The sequence below is a fragment of the Canis aureus genome, chromosome 17 (assembly GCF_053574225.1).
Source record: "Canis aureus isolate CA01 chromosome 17, VMU_Caureus_v.1.0, whole genome shotgun sequence".
Classification (NCBI taxonomy): domain Eukaryota; kingdom Metazoa; phylum Chordata; class Mammalia; order Carnivora; family Canidae; genus Canis; species Canis aureus.
In genome coordinates this window covers 56928738-56947630 of record NC_135627.1, presented here as the reverse complement: position 1 = coordinate 56947630, position 18893 = coordinate 56928738, and positions in this window count along the sequence as shown.

The following is an 18893-nucleotide window of genomic DNA, read 5'->3' as shown; positions in this document are numbered from 1 at the left end:
AATCTATAGGGCCACGTGAAGTCTGATTAGTGTACTTCCCTATCAGTGTGGAAAATGTTGAGATCTATCCTGAATTCATCATAGTGCGGCACTATGGGACAGCTGTAGGGGGACAAAAAGGACCTGTCTCCTCTCAACCATTCCAACAATATAGTTTCATCACTGTTTTCTTTCAATCAGTAAATTTTTCTCCCTTCCGAAAAATTTACCGTGATCCACAATGGTACACCTATTAACCCCGATTGTATTTGTATCTCAATCTCCTGAGTCAATAACAAATCTAATTGTTCATTCTTGATTGTGTTTTTATCATCCTATATTTATCAAATGGTTCCATGACACTTTGTAGTGTCCTTGCCAACTGTGATGCTAAATATTTGTCTCAATTAACCTGATAAAGGTCATGTTAAGACTGTGTACACATTGCCTAAATGAAGGGAAACATGTCTTTGACAAAAGCTGTCAATCTCATCAGTGACATTTTTTAATATTATGCAAGTAACATAAAACTATATTATTGTTGTAAAAATGTCAAATATACCGCAGCACACAGTCAAATAAGAAGGTTCCCTTCATGGTCATTTAGGCTCATGTCATTGACAATAGTTGGGTGTTAAGTTATTCGTGCTCCACACCCTTTCCTGTGCTCCAAGAGTAGTTCAAAGGAAGAGTTCAATTGTTTTTCCTTTTAGGTTCTTGTTCTCTCTCTCTCTCTCTCTCTCCCTGTTTCTCAATACATTTAATATCTTCTCCATCAGGAAACCCTGTTAGCTCAGTCTTCAAAACATATCCTTTGGGGCACCTGGGTGGCTCAATAGTTGAGTGCCTTGCCTTTGGCTCAGATCCAGATCCTGAGTCCTGGAATTGAGTCCCACATCAGGCTCCCTGCAGGGAGCCTGCTTTTCTCTACCTAAGTCTCTGCCTCTCTCTGTGTGTCTCTCATGAAAAAATAAAATCTTAAAAAAATATAGATAGATAGATAGATAGATAGATAGATAGATAGATAGATAGATATCCTTTACCTCACACTGTTACCACTTTGGTCCAAACCACCATTATCTCTCACCTGGATGACTACAGTAGCTTCCTTCCTGGTCTCCTGGCTTCTGTTCTTACCCCATTCTAAAAATCTATTTACAATAAGGGAAGGGAGAAGAAATGTGTGGGAAATATCAGAAAGGGAGACAGAACATAAAGACTCCTAACTCTGGGAAACGAACTAGGGGTGATGGAAGGGGAGGAGGGTGGGGGGTGGGGGTGAATGGGTGACGGGCACTGAGGGGGGCACTTGACGGGATGAGCACTGGGTGTTATTCTGTGTGTTGGTAAATTGAACACCAATAAAAAATAGATTTATTATTTAAAAAAATAAATAAAATAAAAATCTATTCACAGCATATCAGTAAGAAGGATCCTTCTGAAAAAATGAATAAATAAATAAATAATAAAATAAATAATAAATAAAATAAAATAAAATAAAATAAAGAAGGATCCTTCTGAAAATAGTGTTCTGCTCAAAACCCTCCAATAGCTCTCCACTTCATGCAGAGTACAAGGTCCAGTCCTTTAGGAGCCCAGAAAGTTCTATACAATCTTATCTCTCTGAGCTCATCTTCTGTAACTCTCCTGGCTCTGCACAGCCACACTGGCTTCCCTGCTGTTCTCAAATATGCCAGATCTGAGGCTACTTGGGGTCTCCAGAATGAACACAGCTCCAACACCTTAATTTTAGCCCTGGAAGACTCGCTGTAGATGTCTGACCTCCAGAAAGGAGAAGATAATAAATTTGTGTTGTTTAGGCCACTAAATATGTGATAATTTGTTATGCAAGTAATAGGAAACGAATACATAATCTGCCTTTCTTTTATAGTAGCCCCAGGCAGGCACCCGTTCTAGATGCAAGTGGTAACAGTTCTTCCAACTTTGAAATTGTACTAATTTCCCAGTGAATGTGTAGATTGCTTGCTTATTTACTTATTTGCTTATGTATTTGTTTGTTTATGCTTGTATAATATATGGCAACAGGAAGCATAGTCTGTTCAGTAGACATAATGCATTGAAAAACAGACATTCAAATAGAGAAAGGGCAGACATATGTTTTTTTAAAAAACTTATTTATCCAAGTTATCAAAAATCTCCCACGGGCCAGAGGCCATAACCATGGCAGGCACTGTGTCCCTGAGAGTGCAAAGGATGCTAATTCATTCAAAGACTGAATTCATGTCTATGGTTGTTGAGCATCCATGAGCCATCTAGCAATCATTGGTCGATCACCTACTACTACTCGGTGCTATACTAGATGCTGAGTAGCACAAAGAAGTATCAGGATTCATGATGACGTATGACCAGACTAACAGACCAGAACTTAAAAGCAAGCAATGTAAGGCACTATAGAGTTTGCATTAAATCATAAGGATAGCAGGAGATCCATGTATATGGACCGGAGTGAGGGCTGCATTCAGCAGGACCTCAATGGAGGACTGGTAAGATTCAGAAGAAAAGGGGATACTAGGGCATCTGAGGCAGGAGAAACAGCAGGAATAAAAGCGTGAAAGAGAAAATGAGCGCAGCAGAAGTGAAGGAGACTGAGGAAATCAGCTTGGTTTATAGCGCACGGCTTGACAGGGAACAGTAGAAATAAAGTTGGACAGGTATGGCACAACTTTTTAAATTCTGAGCTTTAAAAGCCAGGCAGAGGCATTTGGACTCGATGTATAAAAGTAGGGAGCTGTGGCATATATTTTCCCATTTTACTTGGAAAATTTCCAAACATCAAAAACAGTTGAAACAATTGTCCATAAACATCCTATAGGCATCATGTGCGCTGCACAATTAACCTGTTGTATGTTCACTTTATTCTTATCTAAGCACCCCTATACCTACCTATTAATCCATCTTGTGTGTTAGGACTTTTTAAAATTGTGCTAGATCTTTTATTCTTATTCTTCTGGATGAACCTTGCATCACTTGCCAAGTTCACAATAATACCTTTGGAATTTTGAGAAACATTACACAAAATTTGTTAATCAATTTAGAGGGAATTTTTTAGAGACAATTTTTAATTGTCTATTTTCCTTCTCAGGAAAATAGTCTCAGTAATGTTTTGTATTTTGTATTTTCTCCTTGCATAGTGTTCACAAATTCATGATCAAGCTTATTCTTAGATATTTTATCAACAATGTGAATATCTTTTCCCATTTCATGTTTCTAACTGGTGGCCCAGGTCTTTTCTTTCATGGTCATGCTTAGCCATTCTTTGCTAAGACCTCATTATAATCTGGGCTCACAGTGCCAGATGCAGGGCTGAGATGGGGTGGGGGAGTCTTTACATACAAGCTAGCAGTCTTCTCAACAATCCATTTAAAAAATATTCATAAGATAAGACTTGCTTCTCGGTAGTTATTACATATTCTTTTGCTAACCTAACATTTGGGAGAATGAGTTATTCAAAAAACATTCAAGATTTCAGAGAATAAAAGACCTAGCAATTGATTTTAAAAGGAAATATATATCCCTCTTCAAGAGTTGGTAACAGTCATTTCCTGAATAAATATTCTTCTGAGAGAATAAAAAGCCAGGATACAAAAGTTAAAGTCAAAGATAAAAGGTGGTGAGTGTGATAAAGTGAAAAGGAAGTGGAAGGCTACATGCCGCCTAGTTTCAGCAGCACAAGGCCATCTTTCCCTGGACTCATAGCCTTTGATTCAACTATGAATGAGCAGAACTTTTAAATAAATGATGTACTTATTTTACAGCTAACCATAATATATAAATATTTTCATTTTGCTTTAAAATTAATTTCATAGTTAACAGATTCAAATGCTTCCAAAAAAATTGAACCTATAATTAGGAATCTCATGGCTTCCTGTTTCTTCATACCCAACCCTAACATAAATGGCGCACTTTATTAGATTTGCATAACCTCCCAGTATTTCTTTACACAAATACAAATATCTATTTATGGTCTTCCACTTTTATATATAAAAAGTAGTATTAAAAAAAAGTAGTATACTACATGCATTGCTCTACACCTTACTTTTTTCCTTGACCTAGAGATCATGCCATACTTACACACAAAGAACTTCCTCACTCTCCTGTAAGGCCTCATAGAATCCCATTTTGTGACATGCCAGTTTTATTTAACCAGCCTTTTACCGATGGAGACTTGGGTTATTTTTGTTGGTTTACTATTATAAACAATGCTGCGATGAATAGCTTTGGATGTAAAATATTTCATACATTTGCAGTCATATCATGGGGTTTTTAATGCATGTAGACAAAATATTAATGATACAAAAGCTAAAAGGAGATGGGTGGGGAAATGAAAGTGTACTGTCACAAAATTCTCATTTTCATAAAGTGACATAACATTACGTCAAAGTAGACCATGATAAAATAAGAATGTGTATTGTAATTCCTCGAGAAACCAGCTTAAAAATACAGAGGTTAAACTGAAAGACAGTAGAACACTGACTACGGAACACAAAACCCACAAATATTCAATGAACCCAAAAGCAAGCTAGGAAAAAAGATGAGAAAAATAAAAACCACAGGAGACAAATAGAAAATAGCTAATATAGAGACCTAAATCCAATCATATCAATACTTACATTAAATGAAAATAGACCAAACATTCTAATGAAAAGACAAAGACATTTCAAAATGATAAAGGGTCAATTCATCAGGAAGGTATAACGGTAACAAATGTTTACCAGAGCTTCAAAATACGTGAGGGAAAACTGACAGAGCTAAAGAAAAAAGAAGCTAGATCCATAATCAGGTTTGTACCTTTCAATACTCTGAACAACATTATTGACCAACTTGGCCTTATCGATATCTATGAACAGTACATTCAACGACCACATCATACATATTATTTTCAAGGGCACTTGGAACATTGACTAAAACAGACATTATGCTGGCTCATAAAAGGTCTCAATAAATTTCAAGTTTGAAATCTGTCACGGCATGTTCCCTGACAAGAAGGGAATTAAATTAGAAATCAATGACAACCGACAGCTAGCAGATGGAAAGGAGAATTATTAAGTATGGAAAGCAGGGAAGCCGAGGCCGTGGCCTTGGATAGGAATTGGAGATTTGGGGGTGAATGCATTAATTTTAATATGTACAGAAAGAAATACAGGAATATATATGTACAGGAATGTGTGTGTCCATTCTACTTTGGCCTCCTGAAAGGGCCCAGAAGTAATCACATGCCAGAAGCAATTAGCACACTCAGCTCCCAGATCTTAATTTATAAAAATGGGCTTCCTTGGAGAAAAGGCTGACTCTAGCCCTGGGGCAGGGATAAGACTACAGCATCTTGTTGCTTCAGAAAGTAAGAAATTGCTCAAAGAATGATGGAAACATGTCAAAAAAGACAGGAGAGGCCCTGGCAAGATCTGGGACAACTCCAGCATCAAAATAAGTAAGATGAGTAATGGATCACATAACCCACTGAAAGACAAAAATACATGAGTACATTTTTGATATAAACAAGTGAATAGATTAATAAGCAAAGAAATAAAGGAGAAGGGAAAGATCTTCCTTATATGAGAATGTCTGCTAATAAATCTAGAAGAAACAGGGGCACTAGAAAATCATCAATGAGCACTAAAACTACCAGATAAAAACTTCGTAAGAAAGAAGATATTCTAAAATGAACTGGCCTGTGTTCTTCAAAAAAGACAAAGAAAATCTGAGGATCTGTTCTAGATTAAAGGAGACTAAAGATATGGGGCAGCTAAGTGCATGACCCTGGACCGTGAGCGGTAAAACACACACACACACACACACACACACACACTTTGAACAATCAAAAGGGAAAACTGAAAAATCCAGATATGAACTGTGGATTACATAATAGTGTCATATCAATGTTAAGTTCCTGATTTCAATCATTGCACTAGGTTATTTCAAAATTTAAATATCAAGTATCTGTGATAGAGCGAAAGTGGTAAAGGATGTACAAGAGCTCCTTGTATTATTTTTGCAACTATTCTGTAACCTTTAAATTGTATCATGATAAAATGTTACCCCAAAATTAACATCCTCAGTTTGCTGAAATTCCTTTAAAATCTTTTATACCATTCTTGTAATATACCTCCATAATCTCTACTATCCTGCTATTAAAGCAAAATATAAAACCAGTTTAGACGTCCACCATCCCCTATGTGTAGCAGAGCTATCAATCACCCTGCATTAGATAAAGTAACACACAAAAAGCAAACTCATTTGTCATATTGAAACTCTTGGGGGCATCTGGGTGGCTCAGTGGTTGAGCCTTTGGCTCAGGGCGTGATCCCAGGTCTAGGGATCAAGTCCCACATCGGGCTCCCTGCATGGAGCCTGCTTCTCCCTCTGCCTGTGTCTCTGCCTCTCTTTCTGTGTCTCTCATGAATAAATAAATAAAATCTTTTTTTAAAAAAGAAACTTTTACCATTGATACGCACTATGTTCATTCAAAGCCTGTGTATGGGCATTTTATATGTGGGAATGACTATTTGATTCAACTTTTAGTTTACTTCTGAATGTGGGATTTAAAACGTTATTTGTGATTATCATCCATTCACATAGACATATTCAATTTTTTTTAATTTTTATCTATTTATGATAGTTACAGAGAGAGAAAGAGAGGCAGAGACATGGGCAGAGGTAGAAGCAGGCTCCATGCACCGGGAGCCCGATGTGGGATTCGATCCCGGGTCTCCAGGATCGCGCCCTGGGCCAAAGACAGGCGCCAAACCACTGCGCCACCCAGGGATCCCCACATAGACATATTCAATAAACATTTTTTGTAAACACTTTTTCCCTTCTTATGTTATGCTGATTATATTTACCGAAATGCAATTTATATGTGTTGAGCCTACCAATTAAAAGTTGGGACTTATATTTTTGCCTTTGTGGTGATTTTTTTGTTTTGATTTTCTAGAAATTCATTTCTATTATCTTGGTGTGCGACATTGGCTATCATGTGTGGTTTTTCACCACAGATAGTTGAGGAGGCACTGGTTAAAGTTCTGATTTATGCATCAACAACCAGCTTCCCAGAGGTTTATTTGCTTTCTTAAAGGATCTCTTTCACTAAGAGAATAAAGCATCCAATGAATTGATAGGGGTTTTTTTATTTGTTTGATTGATTTGAATAAGTATTCACACTATAACTGAATTATGCTGTCACTTACACCCATTTTGGCAATTAAAGAGCCTGAATATGTGGGTTTCATCTCTGAAATGATCAGCTATCCTCATACACAGAGGAATCATTCAAGACCACAGCCTCGTTCAAGAACACCCACCTCTATATTCTTTCACTTCTGCAGAATGCAGTAATTATCAGGGGAGTATAGATGCAGCTCAGTACTTGGGAGGGATGGAGAAAGGGAAGTGGGGCACCTCTAAGAGGCTAAAATTCTTAACTAGTTATATCCACATGGATATTTATTTATGGTTTTAACTAGGAAAAGGTTTTCTCTCATGTCCTTATGGAAAGCCTTAAAATTCCTTTCTCCAGGGGAACTATGCTAGGCATGGCAAGCCAACCCCACACAAATTCTTCTCTAGAAGTCATTATTTCTGCCACAAACCATGTGGCACCACTGTAGAAACAAAGTGACATGCATGCTGATTTAATAAATACTGTCAGTGGAGAATTATCTACTGCTAAAAAAAATACCCAATACTTAGAAATAGGCAAAAAGATTACTGGGAATGCCCTTGGTAGAGACTGGGCATGTTCTAGTGAACATTCTGGGAATTATTTGATTCTATGGGAGTGTGCATCTGTGATTGACCTTCTATTGACTAGGTTATTCTACAACCCTATAGGGGTAACAGAAAGCATGTAGCAATTGATGCAAATGATTCCAGTTAGCAGCAGTGCAAATTATTCACATTTATACTAATGCAAATTAATTTTATCTAACAGAGAATATAAATCTCTGTAACTCAAGTTCCCATTTGAACCAATGTTAACATTTTACTGGCCTCTCCTTTAGTTAATAAATAGTTCTTGATTCATGTGTACTTTTTAGTTGCACATTTGATGAGAATGATACACATTCTCATGTGTATCATTGATAAAGGAGTGACACCTTTATTAGTAATAAAAAATTTCCTTGGAGAGAAGTTCGACCTGTTGAAGGTGCTGAGACAGCCCGGGCGTGTGTTGACCAAAGCCCCCTCATGAGGATGTAAATTCAGAAAAATGAAAAGTGAGAAATATTTGCGAAATTCTGGGAAGAAAATGCAGTAGGACTTGGCGGTTGGTTGGGAAAGTAGAATAAAAAAAACAATCAAATATATAATTTCTTGGTTCCTTGTTTGAGAAATTGGTGATACTATAGTATTGAGAACTAAGAGACATCATGTCACTAATGGAATGTGAATAGTTAAGGACTTAGAAAAAAGATTATTATGGGGTCTGATCCAGTGGGAATATGACCAAGAGTAAACTAGATGGGTATTTCCCAAATTGTGTTTCACATGACAAAAAAAAACAATCTATCAGAATACTGTAAGACAAAAACAGTACTATAACCCCCAAAGGGAGATATGTAATGTTCACTAGCTCCTTAAAGACTCAGTGAAGTCCTTTGTTCAACCTACCACTCCTACATTTAATCACAAAAACATGAATCTAAATACATTCCTAAGGAATTGGAAGTTTCTCAGTGTCACTTTGAGAAACATGACACCAGGTTTATAAAGAAAGTCCATTTATTAAACAAGTTTTGTCAAGCGATGATAAATTTTAAAGTGAGATATAAATTTTTATGTGATATCTGACTGATACCTAAGTGTATTCCCAAAACATCTCAGCCTCTGGTTTTATATAAACTAGTTCATGAAAATTCTACAAAGTTGGCAGTTTTGCAAGAGTGGTCTTTCAAATGTGATAAAATTCTCACTGCTTTCCTTATCATTTTCCAGAAGTCCAAAACAATCTCAGCATTTTTTCTATTCTTCCATTTTTTTAAAGATTTTATTTATTTATTCATGAAAGACACACACAGAGAGAGAGAAGCAGGGACACGGGCAGAGGGAGAAGCAGGGTCCATGCAGGGAGCCCGATGTGGGAGTCGATCCTGGGACTCCGGGACCATGGCCTGAGCTGAAGGCGGGGCTAAACCGCTGAGCCACCCAAGTGTGCCTATTCTTTCATTTCGAATCGAGTTCCATTCTATAAAAATCTCTAATATTCACACATTTATTCTAACATTATTCTCATTTTCCACTAACTCATCTAACTCACACTCTTTTAGAGCTCTGCTCTCTCCTTGTCTTATGGGTTCCAATAAAAACATTTTTAGGCATAGCTTATTACCTCTGTCTCCTACTCACAATATAATGCTTCTCGAGTGCTTATATAACATTGCTGACTTCCAGGTTCTGTGGTTTAACTTAGTAGAAGTTTGATTGGAAAAGACCAGATTTTACTAAGAATCAGGAGATACTGGTTATGTCTTCTCAAATTCAGCTGAGCTTTACAGACCTAAAAGCAACAGTTATGTACGAACACATCAGATTCCATCCTATGGGACATGTGTTGCCTCTCTTGCAAACCTTGGTCTGCTTCAAGGAATTAGACTCACTCAGCATTTGCGTTGGCATCTATCATTTGGATTCATGGCAACCTAACCTTAAACTTGATTTCCAGCTGTGCCAATGCCTTGACTCAAGTCATTTATTCTCTTACGAATCAGTTTGTGCTCTGTAAAGAGCAGATTAAATGTATCCAAAGGCATTTGATTCTGTTAACTGAGTTAGTATGTAAAGATTTGCTTTACTAATATAGAATAATATTTTTCATGTTTTTAGGAAAAGGAAGCTTTGTAAGAACAGAGACCTTGATTTGTCCATTTTTCTAATTCCAGTACCTAAAAAGGTACCTGGCATATGGTAGGCAAACAATAATTATTGGTGGGTAAAAGAATGGATGAATGGATGACGGTATGAGTAGAGATCCAGAAGATATGGCAAATGAGCTTCCCCTGCCCAGTGTTGCAAAATAAACCCAAGTTCTTGTACCTACTATCTTATATTTTAAAAGTCAATCCCTTATTGCTTTCATAAGATGTAACTTGAGGATGACATTGATTTGTTCGATCTACAGTGCTTTGATAGCAAAAATAAAGGTGCATACCACTATCTTCCTCACTAGGATCACCAAGAAGCAGAAGGGGAAAACGGTTAAACACACAAACTCTGGATTCTGATTAATGGAAACAAATCTCAGCTCAGCCACTTACTAGCTCTTTGTACCATATTAAATAATTTACCTATGTTTCAGTTTCCTCATCTACAAAAACATAAACATGAAAATACTTCTCTCATAACCTCATAGGACAATGTACGTAAAAGAACCTTGGAACAGGACCCGCTCATAAGGAACACTATATAACTGTCTACTTTTATAAATAATAGTACTGTGCACTCTTGTCTTAGAAAAATGCAGAAGATGTGGTTTATGTATACAATGGAATATTCCTCAGCCATTAGAAACGACAAATACCCACCATTTGCTTCGATGTGGATGGAACTGGAGGGTATTATGCTGAGTGAAGTAGGTCAATCGGAGAAGGACAAACATTATATGGTCTCATTCATTTGGGGAATATAAAAAATAGTGAAAGGGAATAAAGGGGAAAGGAGAAAAAAATGTGTGGGAAATATCAGAAAGGGAGACAGAACATGAAAGACTCCTAACTCTGGGAAACAAACTAGGGGTGGTGGAAGGGGAGGTGGGCAGGGGGTGGGGGTGACTGGGTGACGGGCACTGAGGGGGGCACTTGACGGGATGAGCACTGGGTGTTACTCTATATGTTGGCAAATTGAACACCAATAAAAAATAAATTGATAAAAATTTTAAAAATTTTAATTAAAAAAAAGAAGTACAAATAAAAAAAAATGCAGGATTGTTAGAAATGGCAAAGGCTGTAGTTCATTTTGATCTTCAGGTACCAAAACACAGAGAGTCTCTGTTAGAGTAAAAATAGTAGAGCATCTTTAGTATCTGACCTATTGGCCTTCTTTCTTTTATGGAAGCATACCAACTCCCACAGCAGGGCCTCTGCACTAGCTACCCCTTCTACTTAGAATGGTCCTCCACTGGTCTCAGCTAAAATTTAGTCTCCTCAGAAGTCCTTCTCTGACCAATGTTTCTGAAGTAGAGGCTTACTACTATACCCTACTTAATTCTCTGAATAGTACTTAAAACTGAAATTTTCTCATTTATTTATTTTTATTTTACTTTCTATTCCTCCATCTAGAATGTAAGTTTGATCAAGAACTTTGCCCATCACTTGATGGGATGAGCACTGGGTGTTATGCTATATGTTGGCAAATTGAACTCCAATAAAAAAATTAAAAAAAAAAGAAACTTGCCTGTCTGTTTCACCATTTTATCCCAATAATATGTATCTGGTACACAGAAGAAAATAAATAAATAGACTAAAATGAATGCAAAAGTGACTGAACCTACCTCAGATTCTTGGAAATTATTCATTGCTAAAGTCCGGGTAACTTTTATTCCAGTTGTTGCATCTCTTGAAACAGTATTTTTGAGGAGGAAATTACTGTTTAATTAGCTAAAATCAGAATTGATTTTACACAGTTCATAAAACCTCATAGGAGAACCTCATAAAACAGCTTATGAATTAACTCAGAAGAAAATTAACTGAGTAGAAAAATAAACGTACACATAACTATGAGATGTAAATCCTATTTTCCTATGATATTCAAAAACTTGGCCAGTCTCCCATATAGTATTTGCAAGATAACACATAATAACAGAAAGCTAAAATACCAAACACAATAATGTTTAAAAAATATAGAATCAGAGACATACATTATTTCAGATGTCAACCTAGGGTTGTTAGATGTATTATTATCTGGTAAACGTAAAATGTTAAAATGTGCAGAACTCTCTTCTATAGCTAGTTCTGTGTTTAAAAAGAATCCGTTAGATGTTTTATTAAAAACAGTCTATAAAAGCAAAACCAGATTAAACTTAAAACAAAGCCTCTGATTACTCCCAAATTCCTAGTTTCTTTTGCCAGGCACAGAAAGACGAATAGCAAAATAATTCACTCTAATTTTTAAACTGCTTCTAGGTCATATGCAGAAACAAATACATATTTAGTCCAACCCCCAAATTATCATATTATTAATTAAAGTTATAATTCTTACCAATTGAGCTATAATTTGACCTTTCGTCTCCATCCTCTAAAAATGATTAAAGGTAGATTAATTGCGGTAAGAACTGAATGTTCCCAAACAAGAGAGAGAAATAAGAAACGAGGGACGCCTGGGTGCCTCAGTGGTTGAATATCTGCCTTCAGCTCAGGGTGTGATTCTGATCCTGGGATTGAGTCCCACATCAGGCTCCCTATGAGGAGCCTGCTTCTCCCTCTACCTATGTCTCTACCTCTCTCTCTGTGTCTCTCATGAATATATAGATAAAAACTTAAAAAGAAAGAAGAAAAAAAGAGAAGAAAAGAAAATTTATATTTTAAAAAGTCTTCCTTCAAGTGAATAATGCTATCTAGTAATTGAATAGAACTTAGTTCTGATCATCCTAAAAACCAGGATGAAGAAAGAAGTACAGTGCATAGCTTTCACCAATAGTCAGAAGTGTATCAGTTTATTGGGAGAAATAAACTTTTATCCACATCCTTAGTGCTAAGAGAAATATTCATAGGAGATTTTGTAAGAGGGCACTGAACTGCTTTACAAATATTATATGGAGCTCTTTCAAATGTTACATGTTTTCATTTCTACCATCTATATAGGAAAATAATGCCAAAGCACGGTTCTATAATGCAGCCTCCATGGAAGCAGGGAAATGCAGACAGATGGTGGATTGCAGGGCAATTTTTCTATTTTCTTTAACACATGGTGCACACGAAAAAGAAACCGCATTCATCAAAACATCCCATTCCTAGAGAATTGTAACTGAAGAGTTATTTTATGTGATTTCTAAGTTCACATCAGGCGTTTGTATAATGTGCTTGAAATTATGTATCACGAAATGCAAAGCATCCCACTGTTGAAGAACATTGCCTAATGAGAAGACACGTTGACGGGACGTAAAGTGACATAAAATGTTCTGTTATCTTGGCAATATGTATCAGGAGGCTTAAAAAAGGGAATAGATTTTGACTTAGCAATTTTATTTCTAGGACTGAGTCCTTAGGACATAGTTAAGAAAGTGAGCAAAGGTTTACTTGCAAGAATATATACATCATCAAATTCCTTATAGTGGTGAAAAACTAGGAACAACCTAAGCACCCAAATAACAGAACAGCAATAAAATACGTTATATGGAAAACTATTTATCCATTAAATAACTATTCCGTTATATGGAAAACTATTTATCCATTAAATATTTATCCATTAAATATCCATTAAATTAATCCATTAAACTCCTTGGCAGAAAAAAAAATTATCCTGCAAAAAGTTCCAATACAGGTTAGTATTAGGAAAGTGATGAGGAAGTAGTTTCTTTCCTGTGCTGGATGGTGCATAAATTTGGCAAGCCTTATAGGAGAGATAGCAGGTAGATTTATCAGAATTCTAGATGGGCATGCCCATGGAGCAGTAATTCTATTTATGGGAAATATGGCCTGCAGAATTGCTTACTGTCTGCGTGCAGATGTACGGATGCACGCATTCACTGCTATGTTGTTGTAATGAACAAACTCATAAATGGCCTAAACATTCTTAATAGGCGTGGTGGTTTATCCACAAAGTCTCTGACACTTCTCCCATCCAGAGATGCAGTCTATGTCCCCTCTCCAGAAATCTGGGCAGGCGTGTGACTACTATGACCAAAAGAGTGCAAGAGAGGTGACACTAGGTCAAAAAAGGCTATGCTGCTTCTGCCTGGCTCTCTAGGGGCACTCCCCTCTAGGGCTCTCAGGCACCATGGAGGACGTCTAGCTCCACTCAAGCTGCCATACTGTGAGGAGGCTCAGACCACACACAGAGGTAAGTGCTCTGGCCAAGAGCCAGCAACAATCACCAGCCACGTGAGTGAAAATACCTACCTGTGATTCCATTTCTCGGTTGTTGAGTCCATCTGGCTCTTGGGTGTCCCCAGCTGAGACCCCAGACATCATGCATCAGAGACAAGTCATCCCCACTGGACTCCATCTCAATACCTAATCCAATGAGCACAACAAAGTGGTATTCCACATGACTAAGCTTTAGAGTAGTTTGTTTTTTTTTGTTTTGTTTTGTTTTTATGATAGTCACACAGAGAGAGAGAGAGGCAGAGACACAGGCAGAGGGAGAAGCAGGCTCCATGCACCGGGAGCCCGATGTGGGATTCGATCCGGGTCTCCAGGATCGCGCCCTGGGCCAAAGGCAGGCGCCAAACCGCTGCGCCACCCAGGGATCCCTAGAGTAGTTTTTAATGCTGCATTGCTAACCAGAACGGTAAGGCATTGGTTAAGTAAAATACTACATCCATTGAATGAAACTCTATACAGCTGTTAAAAAGTGAAAGATGGTGTAGTTTTAGAAACAATACATAATACGGCCCTAGTTTGTTTTGTATTTTTTAAATTTAGTTTCAACCTTATTGAGGTATAACTGAAAATTATGATCCAGTTCATGAAATAGAGAAATAAACATTGCATATGAGACGTATAAACTTCTTAGAAAACAATTTAGCCATCTATTCATTTCAAGAGCTGTAAAATCCAAAATAGTTGACCCAATAATGCCTTTTGTAAGGACGTATCTTTATTTTGTATTTTAAAACTTCATATATAAGTCTAAGAATTATTCTTTAAAAAGGTCAACTAAAAAATACCCTTTGAATAAAAGAATAAAGCAAAAAAAGAGAAGGAACACAAGCATTCAACACTAAAAAGGGGGGAAAATATGATAACCAGAGGAGTGGAGATTTTCATTTTTTTTAATGATACAAAAATATAAAATCTAGATAAAGCACATTGTCCTTTTTGAAAACATAAATTACCAAATTTTAAAATATAAAATCTAGATAAAACACGTTGTCCTTTCTGAAAACATAAATTACCAAATTTTAAAAAAGAATTATAAAGATTAATAAATAATTGTGCTAGAAGGTGAAAAAGACCTCACTTCTGCTTCCAAAAAATTGTCAGGCACAAAAAGTTTTGCATTCAATTGTTTTCAAATAATCAATGAACAAAAACCCCTATCAGAGTAATTAAATTTTTCTTAGCCCATGGGATTACTGGTGATTTAATTTTCCATTTCCCCTATTCTATATTCTCTAAGAGTCCTACTTTTCAAACATATTCTTCTACTATTAAAATAATTAATGTTACATATAACAATATAGCTAAAATGTACTAAAAATTTAGATGGCTCTAACTGAAATTATGAAAATGGGAATATATAATTTTTTTATCAAGCTTTGAAATCAGTGAAAGGCAGGGTGAAGGTGGTACTAATTTAGTTAGGGACGTTGAGGTCTTTAGAAAGAGATAAGAACAGAAATGTAGCCTGCTTCTCAGGCCGAAGCTCCTGGACCCGCAAACAGGCCTCCTTCCCAGAAAGACAGGGGGTGCTCCAGCCTCCTCCCCACAGTGCACGGTCCCCGGGGTGCACGTCTGGTGCTCCCACCTCCAGAGCCACACAATTAAGGGGCCTCCCTTGGGCTGTCGTTGCAAAACCTGGGACACTGGACTGTGTAAAAGCTCCCCTCTCAAAAATACTGAGACTGTGGAGTGTGGCAGAAGGAGAGCCCAAAGATGGCACCCACCAAGGAAGAAAGAAAGGTCTAGAAAAAAAAATCTTGGAAAATGGTGCCCGCCAGCAACTCTATCTCTGAGAATCCCAACAGGCCCTTGCCCCACCAGGGATGCTTCCAAATTAGCAGATGAGGGGGGCCTGGGTGGCTGGGTGGTGGGATCAAGCCCCAGGATGGGCTCTGTGCTCAGCATGGAGTCTGCTTGACATTCTCTCTCAGCTTCCCCTCTGCTGCCCACCACCCTGCTCAGGCATGCTCGTGCCTTCTCTCTCTCTCTCTTTTTTAATTTTTATTTATTTATTTATGATAGTCACAGAGAGAGAGAGAGAGAGAGAGAGAGAGAGGCAGAGACACAGGCAGAGGGAGAAGCAGGCTCCATGCACCGGGAGCCCGACGTGGGATTCGATCCCGGGTCTCCAGGATCGTGCCCCGAGCCAAAGGCAGGCGCCAAACCGCTGCGCCACCCAGGGATCCCTCTCTCTCTCTCTCTCAAATAAATAAATAAATAAAAGCTTTAAAAAATAAAATAAATAAAATTAGCAGATGGATCTCTTTCACCTAAATTCTGGGTACTTTGCAAAGAGCTGCTTCTGCTCTGGGCCCTGGGGCCTGGGGCCTGAGTCTGCGGGAGCCCATCCAAAGACCTTCCTCAGTTCCTTTCTGGTCTCAGGGACTTGAGCCCTGTTCATTTGCGAAGCCAGATGCAGGTGTTAAAAGTTGAGGGTGCCTGATGTGGGCCACAAACTCTACACTCCTTGGGGAGAAACTACGAGTTTGTGGGATCCCTCGTGATTGTTGGGTCACTGTGGGAGAGAGGGAGGTGCAAGGTGAGACTGTGGCTCAGCCTCTGCTACCTGCTTCGTTGTCTTCATGGGCCCAGGGGAAGGAGTCGCTCGGCTTGTTTTCAGGTCTCTTCCAGAGGAGATTGCTCCTTTGTAATTGGAGCCTCCCTGCGTCTACACAGCGGAAAGGAGTTGAGGATCTTCCTGCATGGCCCCCTTGAATTGCCTCCCACGACTTATTATACCTCTGGAAGTTTGTCCATTTTGATCCGCTTCACTTTGTGCCCAGTGGCTTGTCCTCTGCATGACTGCTCGACTCTGGCAACTACCAGTCTGTTCTGAACACCTGTGAGCTTGGGATTAGCATTCATTTTTAAGATTCTACATATAAGCGAGGTCATACGTGTATGAGATAGTTTTGACCTTTCTCTGACTTATTTCACTTAGCAGAATGCCCTCAAGATCCATCTATTTTCTCACAAATAGCAAAATTTCCTTCTTTTTATGGCCGATTAATATTCCTATATATACATATACACACATATATGTACATAAACATATATATGTATATGCATCACATTTCTTTGTCCACTCATGCATCAGTGGACACTTGGGTTGTCTCCATGCCTCAGCTATTATAATACTGTAATGAACATGGCAGCGGGGTGAGGGGGGGCAGTTCAGATATCTTTCCAAGTTCATGTGTTTCCTTTGGGTAAACACCCAGAAGTGGAACTGCTGTATCATAGGGTAGCTCTATTTTTAATATTTTGAAGAACCTCCACACTGGTTTCCACAGTGGCTGCACCAGTCTGCATTCCCACCAACAGTGCACAAGGGTTCTCTTTTCTCCACCTCCTCACTCACACTTGTTATCGTATTTTTTATTCTAGCCCCTCTAACAGCTGTAAGGTGGCATCTCATAGTTTTGATTTGCATTTATCTGATACTTAGTGATGTTGAGCTCCTTTTTATGTACCTATTGACCATCTGTATGTCACTTTGATCTTTCTGAGACAAGGAGTAACAGATACTATGTGTGGTGGAATGTGTGGTGGAAAAGAAATACAGGCTTCAGGATGTAAGGAGGGTAAAATAAATGTCATTGGTAAAGAAAATGGAAAACAGTCTGCGAGATTTGGACATTTGTCAGTATTAGTGCAGGAATTAGATAATCTTCACTACGGTTCATATGTACTCACTCTGTGGTTAGAATTTAAAATAACAAACTTGAGCTGCAATACTGGCAAAGGATCAGAATCTGATCCTCAGTGATACACATTTAAAAGTGCAATTTTACAAGGTGGGTATCACATTCAGAGGTGACCAGTCTCTTAAAGAATGAATCACCCCAATTAGATTCTGCAGAGACTGATGCTTTATTAACCTATATTCTGATTTATTAAATAATAGTGAAGGCTATTCTTCTCTAAAATGTCATCAGTTGAGAACAGAATCAGAATAAAAGGAGTTTTGAAAAATGTTTACCTAGGCCAGGGTTTCTCAAAAGGAGCAATTTTTTTGGCAGTATCTAGAGATATTGTGGGCATCAGAGCTTTGGTGGCAAGGGGGTTCTGTGGTCATTTAGTGGGCAGAGGCAGAGATGCTGTTAAGCATCCTACAGTGCATGGGGTAGCTCCCCACAGCAAAGAATTTTTGACTCTAAATGTCAATGGTGCCAAGGTTGAGGAATGCTAATCAGGTCTGTGGGAAAGCCATATGAACACTTCTCATCTTCACGTATGGTGTCTTTTCCAGGTTCTCTCAAAAATCGTCTCCTTTCCCCAAGATCTTAAGCAGAGTTGAGTTTTTTTCACTCGTTACATCTCTTTATTGCCTCCCTAAGATTATATCCTATTTATTTTACTTCAAACAGTCTTTAAATCTTCTCAGCCACATATTTACAGGTAATTTTTGGTCTATTTCTTCAAGTGGTTAATATTCATCCATTTTTTATTACTAGTTTCATTATTAGAAATGTCAACCTTATGACTTCAGCTTACTTCGCTTCCATATATAGGTAGGTATGAATGTACATAAACTATTTCAAAGAAGAAACAGAAATTTACTGGATCTATTGTAATATTACTTATGCTGAGTAAAAGAAATTATAGTTCTGGTTATCATACTGCATTAACACAAGAACCCTTTCATAAAAGACTTCATGCACACAGTTGGTAGGCTGGTTTGCACCCCACAACAATCATTTTATTAAATAAACACCTTCTAACCTTCTTCAAATATTTTCCATCAAATAACTTGCAAACCTGGGTATGCTATCTTAGTTGTGAAACTCAGCTTGAAGAAAATTCCCTTTTCAGTGATTTATATTTAAAATAGAAAGTGGAAAGAAATTTTCAATTCAA